The sequence below is a fragment of the Hemiscyllium ocellatum genome, chromosome 42 (genome assembly GCF_020745735.1).
Source record: "Hemiscyllium ocellatum isolate sHemOce1 chromosome 42, sHemOce1.pat.X.cur, whole genome shotgun sequence".
NCBI classification, from domain to species: Eukaryota; Metazoa; Chordata; class Chondrichthyes; order Orectolobiformes; family Hemiscylliidae; genus Hemiscyllium; species Hemiscyllium ocellatum.
Genome location: NC_083442.1, coordinates 36,021,752 through 36,038,185, shown reverse-complemented (window position 1 = coordinate 36,038,185; position 16,434 = coordinate 36,021,752). Strand labels below are relative to the sequence as shown.

At 40.7% G+C, this 16,434-nt stretch overlaps 1 protein-coding gene across 4 annotated transcripts in view; it reads right to left on the bottom strand.

Moving 5' to 3' along the window:
• otud7a (OTU deubiquitinase 7A) overlaps positions 1–15,709 on the bottom strand; it is a 153,892-nt gene extending 138,183 nt beyond the window's left edge. For all 4 annotated transcript variants that reach the window (XM_060853599.1, XM_060853598.1, XM_060853600.1 and 1 more), the window contains exon 1: positions 15,624–15,709. The gene's annotated coding sequence lies outside the window, so the exon portion shown is untranslated. The remainder of the gene's footprint in view (positions 1–15,623) is intronic.
• Between the last annotated feature and the right edge of the window lie 725 nt (positions 15,710–16,434).

Sequence of the window (16,434 nt, the reverse complement as noted above, 5' to 3'; positions counted from 1 at the left end):
ATGAACAAACACAATCTAAGTTAGATTACAAAAAAAAACTATAGATGTTGGAAATCTGAAACAAAAAACAAATTATCAGAAAATTCCAGAAGATCTGGCAGCATTTATGGAGAGAAATCTGAGTTAATATTTTGGACCCAGCGATCCTTCTTCAGAACTGACGGGAGCTAAGAAGTCTTTTTTTTACACCGAAGATAGAGTCATAGAGATGTACAACACGGAAATAGACCCTTTGGTCTAACTCATCCTTGCCGACCAGATATCTCAACCCAATCTAGTCCCACCTGCCAACACCCGGCTCACATCCCTCCAAACTCTTCCTATTCATCTATCCAATCCTTTTAAATGTTGTAATTGCGCCAGCCTCCATTACTTCCTCTGGCAGCTCATTCCATAGCCACACCAACCTCTGCATGCAAAAGATGCTTCTTGGGTGCCTTTTATATCTTTCCCTTCTCAGCCTAAACCTGTCCCCTCTAGTTCTGGACTCCCCCACTCCAGGCAAAAGACCTGTCTATTTATCCTTGCCCCTTATGATTTTATAAACCTCTATAAGGTCACCCCCCCCAGCCTCCGACGTTCCAAGGAACACATCTCCAACCTATTCAACCTCTCCTTACAGCTCAAATTCTCCAATCCTGGCAACATCCTTATAGAATGACAGAGAGGGTAAGGAGTAAATAGAGCCCAAATAGAGAGAAGAACAGTTTGACAGATAAAGCAATGGATAATCATCAGACTAGGAGAATTAGTAACTGTAAAAGGAAAATGGATCGAACGTAACAGCAGACCACATGATAACAAGGCCTGGTGTAAGAGGTTTGGTTTAAGGACACAGGATAAAATGCCTCAATCCCTTGAACTGTTGAACCCAATATTGAGTTCAGTTTGGACCAAAGGTCCTGTCTCCGTACTATAAGACTCTATTATTGAAGGACGTGAGCAAATCACAGAGTGCACAAGTGGCTTTAAAAAATGGTACCAGGGATGAGGAACTTCAGTTTTAAGAATAGATTGAACAAGTTAGGACTGTTCTCAGTGAAGGCTGAGAGGATCTTTGATAGAGGTTTTCAAAATCATGAATAGGCTAGATAGAGCAGATACTGAGAACCTGTTCCCACTTCCAAAAGGGAACAAAAACAAGAGGGCATAGATTTGAAGTGGTGCGTAAAAGCAGCAAGGGTGGTGATGTGAGAAAAAAAAAGTTTTCACTCAATGATTGGTTACAATATGGAATGCTCGGCCTAGAATTGTGGTGAAGGGTGCTCTATTGAATGCCTCAGTTGAGCACTGGATGACTATTTGGATAGAAACACAGTGCAAGGATTTGCTGAAGAAGTAGGAGATTGGCACTAGGCAAGGATGCTCAATTGCTGGTGTAGGTGTAATGGGCCAAATAGTCTCATTCCACATCATATTTCTGCGATTCATGAAGACCACAGCATTATTGGTAAGCCAGCTATGTAAAATAGAAGATGGAAAATTAGGAGACAATAATAATACAGAATTCAAGTTAAGGGAACAGGCAAGACAATCCCAGGAGTGTATGTAGTCATCCTCATGTGTGTGCAAAATAGTTCAATGGGGTGGAAAAGCAGAGGTTGTGTGTCACATTTTGTGATGTAAGGCATGTGATTTATATATATTTTAATATCACATTTTACAGTTGGATTTTGAACTCGTGGCATCTGGCTTTGGACTATTTGATGATTAAACTTGACAGTATTTCTGAAGTCATAATGGTTAAAATTAGATATATTAAAAAACTTCTCCAAGAAAAAGGAGTTAGGTCAGATAAATTATGAAATAGGTTAGCTCAGTGTTACAGGATTAGCTTGAAAGTTCCAGACTAGAAGTGTTTGGTTAGAATCCTCCAGGAGTTGTTTGAAGTTCAGAAAGTTAAGCGCTGTTGTGTGATTGACGATGGGAGAAACTACTGCAAACCAGAAATAATTTATTGGCAATAAAAAGTACAGAAACCTGATTGGTGTTTCTATTAGCCCGAGTTAATTGGCAGGAAAATCAGTAATCTTGTGATTAGAACCTGGAAAATAGTCATGCTTAAATTGGCAGTTTTTTTCCAAACAGGTCATGACAAGAGATTAGGGGTTTGTCTGGAATTATTATGGAATAGAGAAATGAAGATATGCATATGGTATCAGTATGAGATAAATTATTACATAGAAAGAAGTGATACTGGAAACTTTCTGCAAATGGAAAAGTAGCCCCTGACAAGCTGAAATGAAATTACAAAAGCCAGATGGATTGAACTGACAAATAAATTGGGAGTGGAATTGTCTGCAAAAGCTAAGAAGGCAAACATAATCCATAGGCTAGCGACACATTTGAGTTTTAGTAGAAATACATCAGGTACGCGGTGCAGCGAAAAATCAAAGTCAGATAGTATTGACTTAAGTAGCTTGAGTATGGAGAAAAATAAAGCAGCTCAAAATAAAAAATGTTGGACTTCTAAAGGGCAGAGAGAGACAAAGACAAATAATTTATGAAACTAGATTTAGAAGTGCAAAGGTGAAAAAAAGGTGTGCACGCCAGGGAATGTTTAGTTTGGAATGACACTGCCTTAAAAAAAAGAGAACCCAGCCATGAGGAAGATTAGGAAAACCCTACTGATAGCATAAAAACTGCTAAGGAAGTGTTTAAGCTTGCACAGACCTACCAGAATTTTAGGGAATTGGATGTGAAGACATTCTTTAATGCCCTTTGAGAAAATAACGAGACAGGAAAATTGACCAGAACAATATCAGACATTCCCCAGGTATGGTAAATTGACAGGTAATGCACAAGAAATTTATGCTTCACAGTCAGAAGAGATTTTGAGGAATTATGACATGGTAAAAAGAGCTATACTGGATACAGATGAGTTCATGCAGGAGGCATAAAGGCAAAACTGGTGAAGCTGACATTGATGCCATGTGGTTGGAGGGTCCCACGGTGGAAGATGAGATGTTTTCCTTTAGGCAAATGATACAGCCAAACCCAAAACAATGAGAAGGATTTTGTTTTCCTGCCAGAAAATTTCATGAAATCTTGTGTACTAACACTTACGTTACGTGCACAGGACATTCCAGTTCCACTGTTCAAAGTCCAATTTAGAGTGTGACCCTTTATGTGGGCCAGTCACAGTTGGTTAATTTAAAAATTATCCATGCATGGACTTGACTTACTCCTGAGTGATGATTTGGTGGAATGAAAGTCAAAGCTTCAGCTATAATCATGGGCAGTCTAAGAGAAGTTACAAGAGACACAGTATTTATGGAATATGTTCCAGGGATTTTTCTGTCAATTATAATGACCACAAAAATGGCTAAACCAAGTTTGTCACCTATTTGGGGCATCTTCAATAGTTGAGGCATGAGAAGCAGATGCAGATTTAAAGAAGTTAGTGGCTGAAGGAGTTCTGAAATGCTATTACATTGCCACAACCAATGTTCCAAAACATGTTCTGAAGCCAGTGTTCGAAAGGGCACCTGTAAGTTTTGTAAAGCAAGGAACTAGACACCCACGGCAATTATCATAAATGAGTGACCTGTGAACTAGAGTGAGAGCGAACAGACACCTGGTCCGTGCTTTCTATCATTCTGGGCCTCAAAAGCAGGTAAATTGGGAAACTTAGCATACTCTAAAACATTTAACTTTTCTGTTGACTCTGGAAATAGCACAACTTGATTTCCAGCACACTCTCCCAGTGATCCTAAACAAGATTAAAATGGAGAAGGAATTGGAGATATCCTCACAGATCAGCAAACAATGTTCTTCCTCAAATAATCATACAAAGTAGCACATGTGATTCCTATGGCAAGACATGTAGGAATAAGGAGATACAAGCATCAATGAACAGGTATTTTACCTGGCCAAGACTTCTTAAAGATGTGGTGAAGTTCTCTAAAATGTGCTGTGCATGTCAGGTAGTAAGAAAACCCGTGTAATGAAACCAGCACCTTGGAAACTGGTTCTTCAGTAACCGATCTGAGTAAATTGAGCATTAGTAGAATCATTGCCAAACTGCAAGCGGGACATCAGTATATACTTAAAGTTATAGCTATAACAACTCAACTTCCAGAAGCTACTTATTTATGGACAATTACAACCATGGTACTCATGGAAAGGTTAACTCAGTTATTTTAACTTATTTGCATTGGTAGGTCATAACAATCTCAGGTACTCTGACTTTGTCTAATCATTTTCAGCATATCATGGCTATAAAACAACTGCACCAACATCATGTCATCAGCAAATACAGGGAGCTTTGGAATTGTACTATCAGACTGCCAAAACCACGATTAGGACAGACTGTCAAGTGTATCCAAAGGATTAGCTTTTTTGCAACTTGCTACCAGAGATTCCCCAAAATGAATCTACTAGATCTGTCACTTTTGAATTGCTTTATGGCCATGAGATAAAGAGGTCTGTCAAAACTATCTGGAGGGAAGTTTTGAAGACAGAAATATAAATACTCAGTATTAGATTATGTTCTGGATATAGGTTTGCTAACTGAGCTGGAAGGTTCATTTTAGACATTTAGAATAGGACGGTTATATTTGCTATTTTCGACTCAAATGAAGCCTTTCCTAAACCAAGGGAATTTTCAAAAATTAGTACCAATGAATCGAATACCTCATTATCAACCTTTTTGAAGACCTGAAGATGAAGTCAATCCAGACATGGAGATTTGTCAGTCCCCACATTCATGGGTTTGCTTAGTACTATGCCCCTTGTGATGGTAATTTCACCAAGTCCTCTCTCCATTCCATCCTCCCACTTAACTACTCTTGTAATGTTTTACCTATTCTTTTTATTTGCTAATTTACAAAGGAAATTAGATAAAAAGGCAGGTTATGCTCACTGACCTAAATCACATCTGTCAGAGTCTAGTATAAAAGATGTAATAGCAGAGCATTTATAAATAATAATATAGTCAAGCAGAGTCAATATTGGCTCTATGGAGGAGATATTACACCTGACAAATTTACCAGAACTCTGAGGAGGTAACAAGTCAGATAAAGGGGAAGCAGTGGATGTAATAAATATGGATTTTCAAAGGTGTTTGATAAGGTATCACACATGAAGTTATTTAATAGTATAACAGCCTGTGGTCAAAGGAGTGTATTAGAACGGATAAGAGGATTAGCGACCAAATAGAAGACAGTTGAGAAAAGGAGAGCATTTTCAGAATGGCAACTTGTTACAAGTGGAGTGCGACAGGAATCAGTGCTTAGAGATATATATATAAAATATATAAATATATATATACACGTGTGTGTGTGTGTGTATGTACATACATATACATATATATATACACATACATATATATGTATGTATATACACATACACACACACATATACATATAAATAAATAAATAAATAAATAAATAAATGACTTGGATGAAGAAAGTGAATGTATTACAACCAAGTTTGCAGATGACACAAAAATGTGTGGAAAAGCACATCCTGAGGATGAATGCCTGCAGTGGAATATAGAGACACGAAGCATGTGGGCTGAAACTTGGCAGATGGAAAACATTGTGGGAAGATAGAAAATTATGCACTTACGTGGAAGGATAGAGTAGCTGAATATTATTTAAATGGAGAATGTGTGTGCAGAAAGCTACAGAACAAAGGGTTTTGGGAGGCCTCATCCTCAAACTACAAAGATGCTGGCAGCCAAGTTCAGTAGGTAAAAAGGAAGGCAAATGTAATGTTAGTTTTTATTTCAAGGGAAATACAATATAAAAAGTAAGGAGGTTTTGCTAAAACTATACAAGGCACTAATCAGACATCAGGTAGAATACAATGAACAGTTTTATTCCACTTATCTAAACAATGATATACTCACACTGGGGACAGTCCAGAGAAGATTCTCTCAGCTAAAACTAGTTATGGAGGGTATTTTATGAGGAAGAGGTTGAGTAGACTGGGCCTGCACTTACTGAATCAGAGGTGATCTTATTGAAGCCTATGACATTCTTAGAGAACTTGACAGGGGAATGCAGAATAATCTCACATCAAAGGATTAGCACATTTAAAAACAGATGAGGATGAATTTCTTCTCTCAGAAGTTGGCAGTTTTGTGGAAATCTTTACTGCAGATGACTGTGAAGGCTGTGTTATTTACTATGTTCAAGGCAAAGATAGATAGATTTTTAATTAGAAAGGGAATCAAAGGTTGTTGCAATAAAAGGCTAGAAAGTGGAGTTGAAGTCATGATCTCATTGACTGGAGGAGCAGACTCAAATGTTAAATGGCCTACTTCTGCACCTGTGGTTTACAGTCTTATTCAATTATTTTCTTATGTACCATTAATTTCCAAATTCTATAGGACCAATTATCATCATTTAAGTAGGAACACAGGAACAGGAGTAGCTCATACAATCACAAGCCTTTTTCAACAATGAGATCATAGCTTATCTGTGGCCTATTTCTATATAACTGCTTTTGGTCCATATCCCTTAATACTCTTGCTCCACACAAAAAAAAATTATCGACCTCAGATTTAAAATTAACTTATCCAGCATCCACTGCCATTTGTGGAAGGACTTCCAAACCTGTAGCACCCTTTGCGATAGTCAGCATGGCTTCGTCAGGGAACATCGCGCCTAACAAACCTGGTGCAAATTTGAAGAGGTGTCGAAGTGTGTGTATGAGGGTAAGGCAGCTATCGAGTCACAGAGTCACAGAAATGTACAGCACGGAAACAGACTCTTCGGTCCAACCCGTCCATGCCAACCAGATATCCCAACCCAATCTAGTCCCACCTGCCAGCACCCGGCCCATATTCCTCTAAACCCTTCCTATTCATATACCCATCCAAATGCCTCTTAAATGTTGCAATTGTACCAGCCTCCACCACTTTCCTCTGGCAGCTCATTCCATATACGTACCGCTCTCTGCATGAAAAAGTTGCCCCGAAGGTCTCTTTGATATCTTTCCCTTCAAACCCTGAACCTATGCCCTCTAGTTTTAGATTCCCTGACCTCAGGGAAAAGACTCTACCTATTTCCCCTAGCCATGCCCCTCAATTTTGTAAACCTCGATAAGGTCACCCCTCAGCCTCCAACACTAGGGAAAACAGCCCTAGCCTGTTCAGCCTCTCCCTATGGCTCCAATTCTCCAACTCTGGCAACATCCTTATTAATCCTTTCTGAACCCTTTCAAGTTTCACAACATCTTTCTGATAGGGAGGAGACCAGAATTGCAAGCAATATTCCAACAGTGGCCTAACCGATGTCCTGTACTGCCGCAACATGACCTCCCAACTCCTGTACTCAATACTCTGACCAATAATGGAAAGCATACCAAACGCCTTCTTCACTACCCTATCCACCTGTGACTCCACTTTCAAGGAGCTATGAACCTGCACCCCAAGGTCTCCTTGTTCAGCAACACTCCCTAGGACCTTACCATTAAGTGCACAAGTGCTTTCCCAAAATGCAGCACATCGCATTTATCTGAATTAAATTCCATCTGCCACTACTCAGCCCATTGGCCCATCTGGTCAAGATCCTGTTGTAATCTGAGGTAACCCTCTTCGCTGTCCACCACACCTCCAATTTTGGTGTCATCTGCAAACTTACTCTGTGGATTATATGGATTTCATCAAGGCCTGTGATGACATCCCTCATGGGAAACTGAAAAAGATAAAAGCTCATGAGATAAAGGATAATTTGACAAGTTGAATCGAAAATTAGCTTAGTGACAGGAGAAACAGGGCTTTGGGAGAAGGCCGTTTGCGAGTCTAGAGCCCGATGTGCAGCAGCATACCATAGGGGTCAGTGCGAGGTTCCTTCTTGTTTGCAATATTCATAAGTGATATTGATAAGAATGTGGGAGAATGATAAGTAAAGTTGCGGGTGATACAAAGAGTTTCCAGGTGTGTTACAGTGAGGAGGAAGGTGTTAGGTTACAGGTGGATATGAAGAGATTTGTCAGATGGGCAGATGAGCAGCAGATGGAATTTAACCATGATAAAATGTGAAGTAATGCACTTTGGAACATGATGAGGGAATACTCAATAAATGCAGGACACTAGAAAGCTCAGAGGAACAGAGGGATTTTGGAGCGCTTGACTACAGAATCCGAGAAGTGACAGGGCAGGACAATGGATTGTTAAGGCAGCATATGGGATACTTACAGTGTTGGTAAAGATTCTAAAAGCGGGGAGGCCATGTTGGAACTGAACAATACTTTGGTTAGGCCACAGCTAGAGTAGTGTGTGCAGTTCTGATCACCACTATATAGGAAAGAGGGGCTGAAAAGGAAATTCACCAGAATATTGTCTTGGAAGATGCATTTCAGCTATGACCAAAGACAGGATAAGCATGCGATGTTTTTGTGAGCGCAGATTAGGCTTAGAAGTTACCTGATCAAGTTGTATAAGATTATGAGGGACAAGGGGGCATAATTTTGAAGTGAAAAGCAGGAGGTTTTGAGGAAAAGCTTTCTCACTCAGAGTGGGAAGGGGTTCTGGATTGCACTGTGTCGGAGGACAGTTGAGAGGGGATCCACAGAACTTTTTAAAAGTATTTGGATGAGCACTTGAAGTATCATAACATTCAAGGCCGGAGGCCTAGTGCAGGAGATTGGGACCAGTGTGGATAGTGTGCATTCTTGGTGGCACAGACTCGAAGGGCTAAGAAATCTCTATTGCATTCTATGATTCACGTATCCTTGTGCTTTGTTCACATTATCTATGCTGCTATTAATCCAAGATGGAGGACAGGAAAAATTTCTGGCTGTAACAGCTGCTCCTTTTTTTTTGAGGTATTTTAGGTGCTGGACGTGATTTCCTCAAATTCCAGGAGCAGCATTTACTGTTTTATATACTGTTGCATTGTTTTGGAACTTAGGAGAAAAAGGAAGTCAAAACAACAACAGTTTTAAAAGGGAGAAGAACAGACAAAGGAAGCACATGGTGAGGTCAGTGCAGGAGAAAGAGAAAGAAAAAAACTGACACTGCCTTTGCTGTTTGAATTCATGAACTGCTGGACATCGGAGTGCGTCTGGGAAAATTAACAAACAGTGAAATTCACAACTGATCTTGGAGGAACTGTTGGGTGAAGTTCACAACACAGAAGCAGATAAGTGTACTGTTGTTTTAAGTGTGACCTACAGAAAGGCTGCAGTAGTGGGCAGAGTGGGTTCTTTCTTGATTATATGTTTTTGGAGATATATCTCTTGATTAAACTTAAAATATAATCCATAACTATTAACTTAACCTGGGACAGTGTTTGTAGAGGAATAAGACGGTGTTATTTTCTGGGTCTGTAGATTGTGAAGGAGCAAAAATGGCCTTTAGTAGAGTGAAATGTGCTTCTCGTCAGATGTGGGAGTTTAAAGAGAGTTTAAGATTACAGCGGATTATATCTGCCATAAATGCTGTTGGTTGCGAATCTTATCAGATCGAATGGATCGATTGGAAAGACAGTTAGAAGCAATGAGAAATTTGCAACAACAACAGTATGTGATGGATGGCAGTTATAGGAATTGGGGAAAAGTCTCAGATACAGTCACATAGATGGGTTAAATCCAGGAAAGGTAAGAGAGGTAAGGCAGTTAGTGCAGGAGTCTTTTGTGGCTATACCCATTTCAAACAATTATGCTATTTTGGAAAATGTAGATGGAGGATGGATTTTCAGGGGAACGTAGCACGAACAGCCAAGTTTCTGGTATTGAGACTGGCTCTAATGCAACGAGGGGTTCCAAGAGATCAATTGTATTTGGTGATTCTCTAGTCGAGGTATAGACAGACGTTTCTGTGGCCAATTGCGAAAAATCAGAAGGGTGTGTTGCTTCCCTGATGCCAGGATCAAGGATGTCTCCGAGAAAGTGCAGAGTGTTCTCATGGGGGAGAGGGGCCAGCAAGAGGTCATTGTCCACATTGGAACCAACGATATAGGAAGGGAAAAGTTTGAGAGTCTGAAGGGAGATTACAGAAAGTTAGGCAGGAATTTAAAAAACGAGCTCCTCGAGAGTAGTAATATCTGGATTACTCCCAGTGCTATGAGCTAGTGAGGGCAGGAATAGGAGGATACAGCAGATGAATGCATGGCTGAGGAGCTGGTGTATCGAAGAAGGATTCACATTTTTGGATCATTGGAATCTCTTTTGGGGTAGAAGTGACCTGTACAAGAAGGACGGATTGCATCTAAATTGGAAGGGGGCTAATATACTGGCAGGGAAATTTGCTGGAGCTGCACGGGAGCATTTAAACTGGTAAGGTGGGGGGGGACGCAGGGAGAGGAAAGAGGTCAATCTAAGACTGATACATTTGAGAACAGAAGTCAAACAGTCAGGGCAGGTAGAGACAAGGTAGGACTAATAAACTGCATTTATTTCGATGCAAAAGGCCTAACAGGGAAGGCAGATGAACTCCGGGCATAGTTAGGAACATGGAACTGGGGATATCATAGCAATTACAGAAATATGGCTCAGGGATGGGCAGGACTGGCAGCTTAATGTTCCGGGGTACAAATGCTACTGGAAGGATAGAAAGGGAAACAAGAGAGATGGGGAAGTGGCATTTTTGATACGAGATAGCATTACAGCTGTGCTGAGGGAGGATATTCCCGGAAGTACATCCAGGGACGTTATTTGGGTGGAACTGAGAAATAAGAAAGGGATGATCACTTTATTGAGATTGTATTATAGACCCCCTAACAGTCAGAGGGAAATTGAGAAACAAATTTGTAAGGAGATCTCAGCTATCTGTAAGAATAATCGGGTAGTTATGGTAGGGGATTTTAACTTTCCAAACATAGACTGGGTCTGCCATAGTGTTAAGGGTTTAGATGGAGAGGAATTTGTCAAGTGTGTAAAGAAAGTTTTTTGATTCAGTATGTACCTACTAGAGAAGGTGTAAAACTTGACCTCCTCTTGGGAAATAAGGCAGGGCAGGTGACTGAGGTGTCAGTGGGGGAGCACTTTGGGGCCAGCAACCACAATTCTATTAGATTTAAAATAGTGATGGAAAAGGATAGACCAGATCAAAAAGTTGAACGCCTAAATTGGAGAGAGGCCAATTTTGATGGTATTAGGCAAGAACTTTCGAAAGCTGACTGGGGGCAGATGTTCACAGGTAAAAGGTACGACTGGAAAATGGGAAGCCTTCAGAAATGAGATAACGAGAATACAGAGAAAGTATATTCCTGTTAGGGTGAAAGGAAAGGCTGGTAGGTATAGGGAATGCTGGATGACTAAAGAAATTGAGAGTTTGGTTAAGAAAAAGAAGGAAGTATATGTAAGGTATAGACAGGATGGATCAAGTGAATCCTTAGGAGAGTGTAAAGGCAGTAGGAGTATACTGAAGAGGGAAATCAGGAGGGCAAAAAGGGGAACAGAGATAGCTTTGGAAAATAGAATAAAGGAGAATCCAAAAGGTTTTTATAATTATGTTAAGGACGAAAGGGTAACTAGAGAGACAATAGGGCCCCTCAAAGATCAGGAGAAAGTGAGGACTGCAGATGCTGGAGATCAGAGCTGAAAATGTATTGCTGGAAAAGCGCAGCAGGTCAGGCAGCATCCAAGGAGCAAGAGAATCGACATTTTGGGCATGAGCCCTTCCCGAAACATTGATTCTCCTGCTCCTTGGATGCTGCCTGACCTGCTGCGCTTTTCCAGCAACACATTTTCACCCCTCAAAGATCAGCAAAGCTGCCTTTGTGTGGAGCCGCAGAAATGGGGGAGATACTAAACGAGTATTTTGCATTAGTATTTACTGTGGAAAAGGATATGGAAGATGTAAACTGTAGGGAAATAGATGGTGACACCTTGCAAAATGTCCAAATTACAGAGGAGGAAGTCTCTGGATGTCTTGAAATGCATAAAAGGTGGATAAATCCCCAGGACCTGATCAGGTGTACCCTAGAACTCAATACTCTGACCAATAAAGGGAAGCATACCAAACGTCTTCTTCGCTAGGATAGTGAAGGCGTTTGGTATGCTTTCCTTTATTGGTCAGAGTATTGAGTACAGGAGTTGGGAGGTCATGTTGCGGCTGTACAGGACATTGGCTAGGCCACTGTTGGAATATTGCTTGCAATTCTGGTCTCCTTCCTATCAGAAAGATGTTGTGAAACTTGAAAGGGTTCAGAAAAGATTTACAAGGAATGTTGCCAGGGTTGGAGGATCTGAGCTATAGGGAGAGGTTGAACAGGCTGGGGTCGGAGGCTGAGGGATGACCTTACAGAAGTTTACAAAATTATGAGGAGCATGTATAGTGTAAATAGACAAAGTCTTTTCCTTAGGGTTGGGGAGTCCAGAACTAGAGGGCATAGGTTTAGGGTGAGTGGGGAAAGATGTAAAAGAGAAAGTGGTGGAGGCTGGTACAATTGCAACATTTCGGAGGCATTTGGATGTGTATGAATAGGAGGGGTTTGGAGGGATATGGGCCAGGTGCTGGCAGGTGGGACTAGATTGGGTTGGGATATCTGGTCGGCAAGGACGGGTTGGACTGAAGGGTCTGTTTCCATGCAGTACATCTCTACGACTCTACCATTACTCCTAACTCCAAGGAGATTTTTTGAAATTTTTTGCTGATGGGATGTGAACTAGGCTAGATTGGAGGCTAGACCAGCATTTATATTCATCCTTAATTTCTATGAAGAATGCAGCAGCAAGCTGCCTTCTGAAACATGGAATTCCTTAAAGTGTAAAAATACCCCACAGTGCTTCGGGGAAGGTGCGCCTGAATTTTGACTAAATAACTGTGAAGGAGTAGTGACATATTTCCAAGTAAGAACAACGAGCACCTTGGAGGGGAACCTGCAGATTGTGTTCCCAAGTATCTGCTGCTCTTGTCCTACTAAGCGTTGGAAGTCAGGAGTTTAGGATGCACTGCAGAGAAGTCGTGATGAGTTATTGCATTTTGGTTAATTTGAATTATTTATTGCCACATGTATTTTGTTACAAATGACAGAGAAAAGTGTTCTAAAGTATCGCCATTCCGGCACCATTTTAAAACATTGAAAAATAAACCAAAACAGAATATAAAGGCAGAAAAATAAAAGAAAGTGTTCAACTTTACAATCCTTCTTGTTAGGTGCTCTGCAACGGGCAGTGGGCATTGTGACTATGCAGGAGTCCCTTTTGCCACGCCACCACTGCCAGAACCAAAATTGCCACTCTTCAGCACCATCTCGCTTCCACCAACACCCTCACAACAGAGTCCTCACTAGACCTCACCAATGCAGATGCCACAATGCTGCTCGGTAGCACGCCAGACAAAACTTGACTCTATCCCCGCAATTCCGCTTCGAGCCCACCTCGCCGATGCAGCCAATGATAATGTCACCGGGTCTCATATGGGGCACAAACTCACTTCTACCTCCATGACTCTGTGCTGGAAGCAGACACCACCAGGAACCCAAACTCACGTCTGCCATAGCTGGCATGAGTCCGCACCAGGACCACCTCCTGCCAATGTCATCACCGCAACCAAGCTCTTCAACAAGTAGTAAAATAAAGAGAGAGTGAGAGAAACAGAGAGAAAAAGAGAGAAAAGAAAAGCAGACGGAGCAAACAAGCCCCAGGCTCAAAAGCCCTACTCCACCGAAGATTTTCTTGATGTAAACACAAACCATTCCTCACCCCTGCTTTAATATAATTAACTAATTCTCAAACTGGTCATTCTCCATCATGCAACAGCATATCTTGAACAGTACATATTTGGTCACTAAGACACTCAGGATCGACAGAAAGAGACAACTATGAGCAAACAAAAATACCCTGGATTTTCCAGTGCTGGTGATAGACTATGTCAACTTAAACTCTTCCATATAAACATGCAGACCATACTGCAAATCTCAGAAACAGAATATATTCCTACCTAACCTAGTGGTATTTTCATCCTGTTTGTTTATGTAGTAAATGGAGAGGTTACATTCACTAGTAAAAATAGTTTTTCGTCTGTAGAATGAATTCTATCCAGGTGCTAATACATGCATTTATAAAGAGTTGAACACAAGGTTCATAGACATCCTTGAAATTAATGGGTCAAAGCTATTCCATTGATAAATGCACTAGATTGGATTAGATTACTTACAGTGTGGAAACAAGCCCTTTGACCCTCCAAAGAACAACCCACCCAGACCCATCCCCCTACATTTACCTAACAATACAGGCAATTTAGTGTGGCCAATTCACCTAACCTCCACATCTTTGGACAGTGGGAGGAAACCGGAGCACCCGGAGGAAACCACGCAGACATAGGGAGAATGTGCAAATTCCACACAGAGTGAGTGCAAGCTGTTCTCCTTAGAAACTCCTCTAGTTCATATACCTACCATTATACTGAAATATCTATTTGAACAAAAAGACAAAATTATGAAACACAACTTGACATAGCTAAGCGTGATACAAGTTAACCACAATCAAAACATGCAGTATGAACTTGGTAGATCATAGTAGATTAACAGCATCATGCATGATGATGTTTTCTGCCCTTGTAGCCAAACAAACCCTTCGTCAGGAACCTATGTTTCTAAAATTGCAAGCCCAAAATATTCCATAATGAAGAAAATACAAATCAGTATACAAAGTACATCCAAGTCATAACTATTAAATCAAATGGAAGATGATATCAGATTAAAACAAAAACAGACAGCAATTCAGGAAATACAACGGGATCTGCATGTAATTAATACATAACATACTGTCATACAGGCATTGCTGTAAACTTTGGTTGAATGATTCTGCTGGATTTGGCACAATGGTGTTTTTATACATAGCTTATATTTTATTGCTGAAGACCTAGGGCGCAGCATTTCACCAGACTACATCAATTCCATACAATGTTGGTGATTTCCAAACTGAAGAAAAATATGAAATAATTTTGTGTCTACTAAACCAAATTGTACGGATTACTCTGAACTTTAGATTAAGACAATTCAGTTACCTCAATAAAATTCACAACTATGCTAATTCTTAAGACAGAAGGTATAATTAGAACATTGATATCAAGGAAAAACATTCAATGCTTGTATGACATCACCGAAAAGCATCTTAATCAGAACTGCAGCAAAATCTCTAACTTAGTCTGAATTTAAAAAACTGTCATTTTAACACTTCCAGTACCAGAATTAAAACACCACCAGTTACTGTCAGCAATTAAAGTAAAATTCACATTAAATAAGCAGTAAAATGCCTAACAACAGAAGATAAATGCAATGGGTGAAATACTTTGGCAGAATAACAGCAATAAAAAGCTTTAGCCTTTCATCCTCAGAATTAATATACAGTATATTGAAAGACCAGGCTTTAGAATTTCAACAGTAAGCAATTATCCTTTAATTAACCCACACACGAGCTTCGGATGCCATTTTATCCGACAGAGATTTTCACAAAAAAGGCATTTAGCTGAAAATGTTTAAACACAAAATAAGAAAAATAAAACCTTCCGTCTCGCCTAATTGTATAACCTTGACATTACCAAGAGACTAAAACGAAATAGCCAAAAAATAAAGACTGACCTGTTTTCATGAAGATAAATGATCGGGGAAAATATGATAAAATAAAAAATTCAAATTCATTGCACCAGACCAAAAGAGCACTGCCAGAAGTCATGCCGTAGACTGAGACTGAAAAATTCATTTGGGCTATTTAGCTCTTACCTCAGTTTATTGCTATGCAGCTATAAATCGGTTTAACAGGAACCGTTGTGTTATGCTGTTTCTTTCACAATTCACCTCAGAGGCTGTCCCCCGCAAACGGACGCACTCTGACTGCGCGCGCAGCCTACCAGCACCGCCTAATTCGCACTGTCACTCAAGGTTAGCCACGCCCCGGCGGCCCAAGCGAAGCCGACACAAGCTCCGCCCCTTCGAACGCGTCACCACGCCACGGCAATAAACCACGCCCCCCGCATGGATCCGCCTCCTCCACCGATTCCATTTACAATTCATCCCAGTACCAGGCGCTTCTCAAATTCCTTCAATAACAGACGGCACAGAGCCACATGAGGTATTCATGGTTGGCTATTCGGCAGTCTCAGAATAATTCTATGAATTTGAACTTAATTTAAATAAAACGGTCCGCAGCTGAAGGATGTAGGGATTTGAACGGCTGTTACGCCATTCCTGATGAAGGGCTCTTGCCCAATTCTCCTGCTCCTCAGATGCTGCCTGACCTGCTGTGCTTTTCCAGCACCACTCTAATCTAGACTCTGATTTCCAGCATCTGCAGTCCTCACTTTTGCCCATTTGAGCTGCTGTTGTCACCTTAACCACAGAAAGTTGTAAGGAAATAAAATTCCCTCAGCACTGACCCCCTAACAGGGCAGCACTCCCTCAGTATTGACAAAAAGCTAGTATTTTCAAATAAACCTGCTGGACTACAACCTGGCATCATGTGACTTCTGACTTTGTCCACCCCAATCCAACACCAGCACCTCCACTCACGATTAAAATAACTACAGAGAAGCTG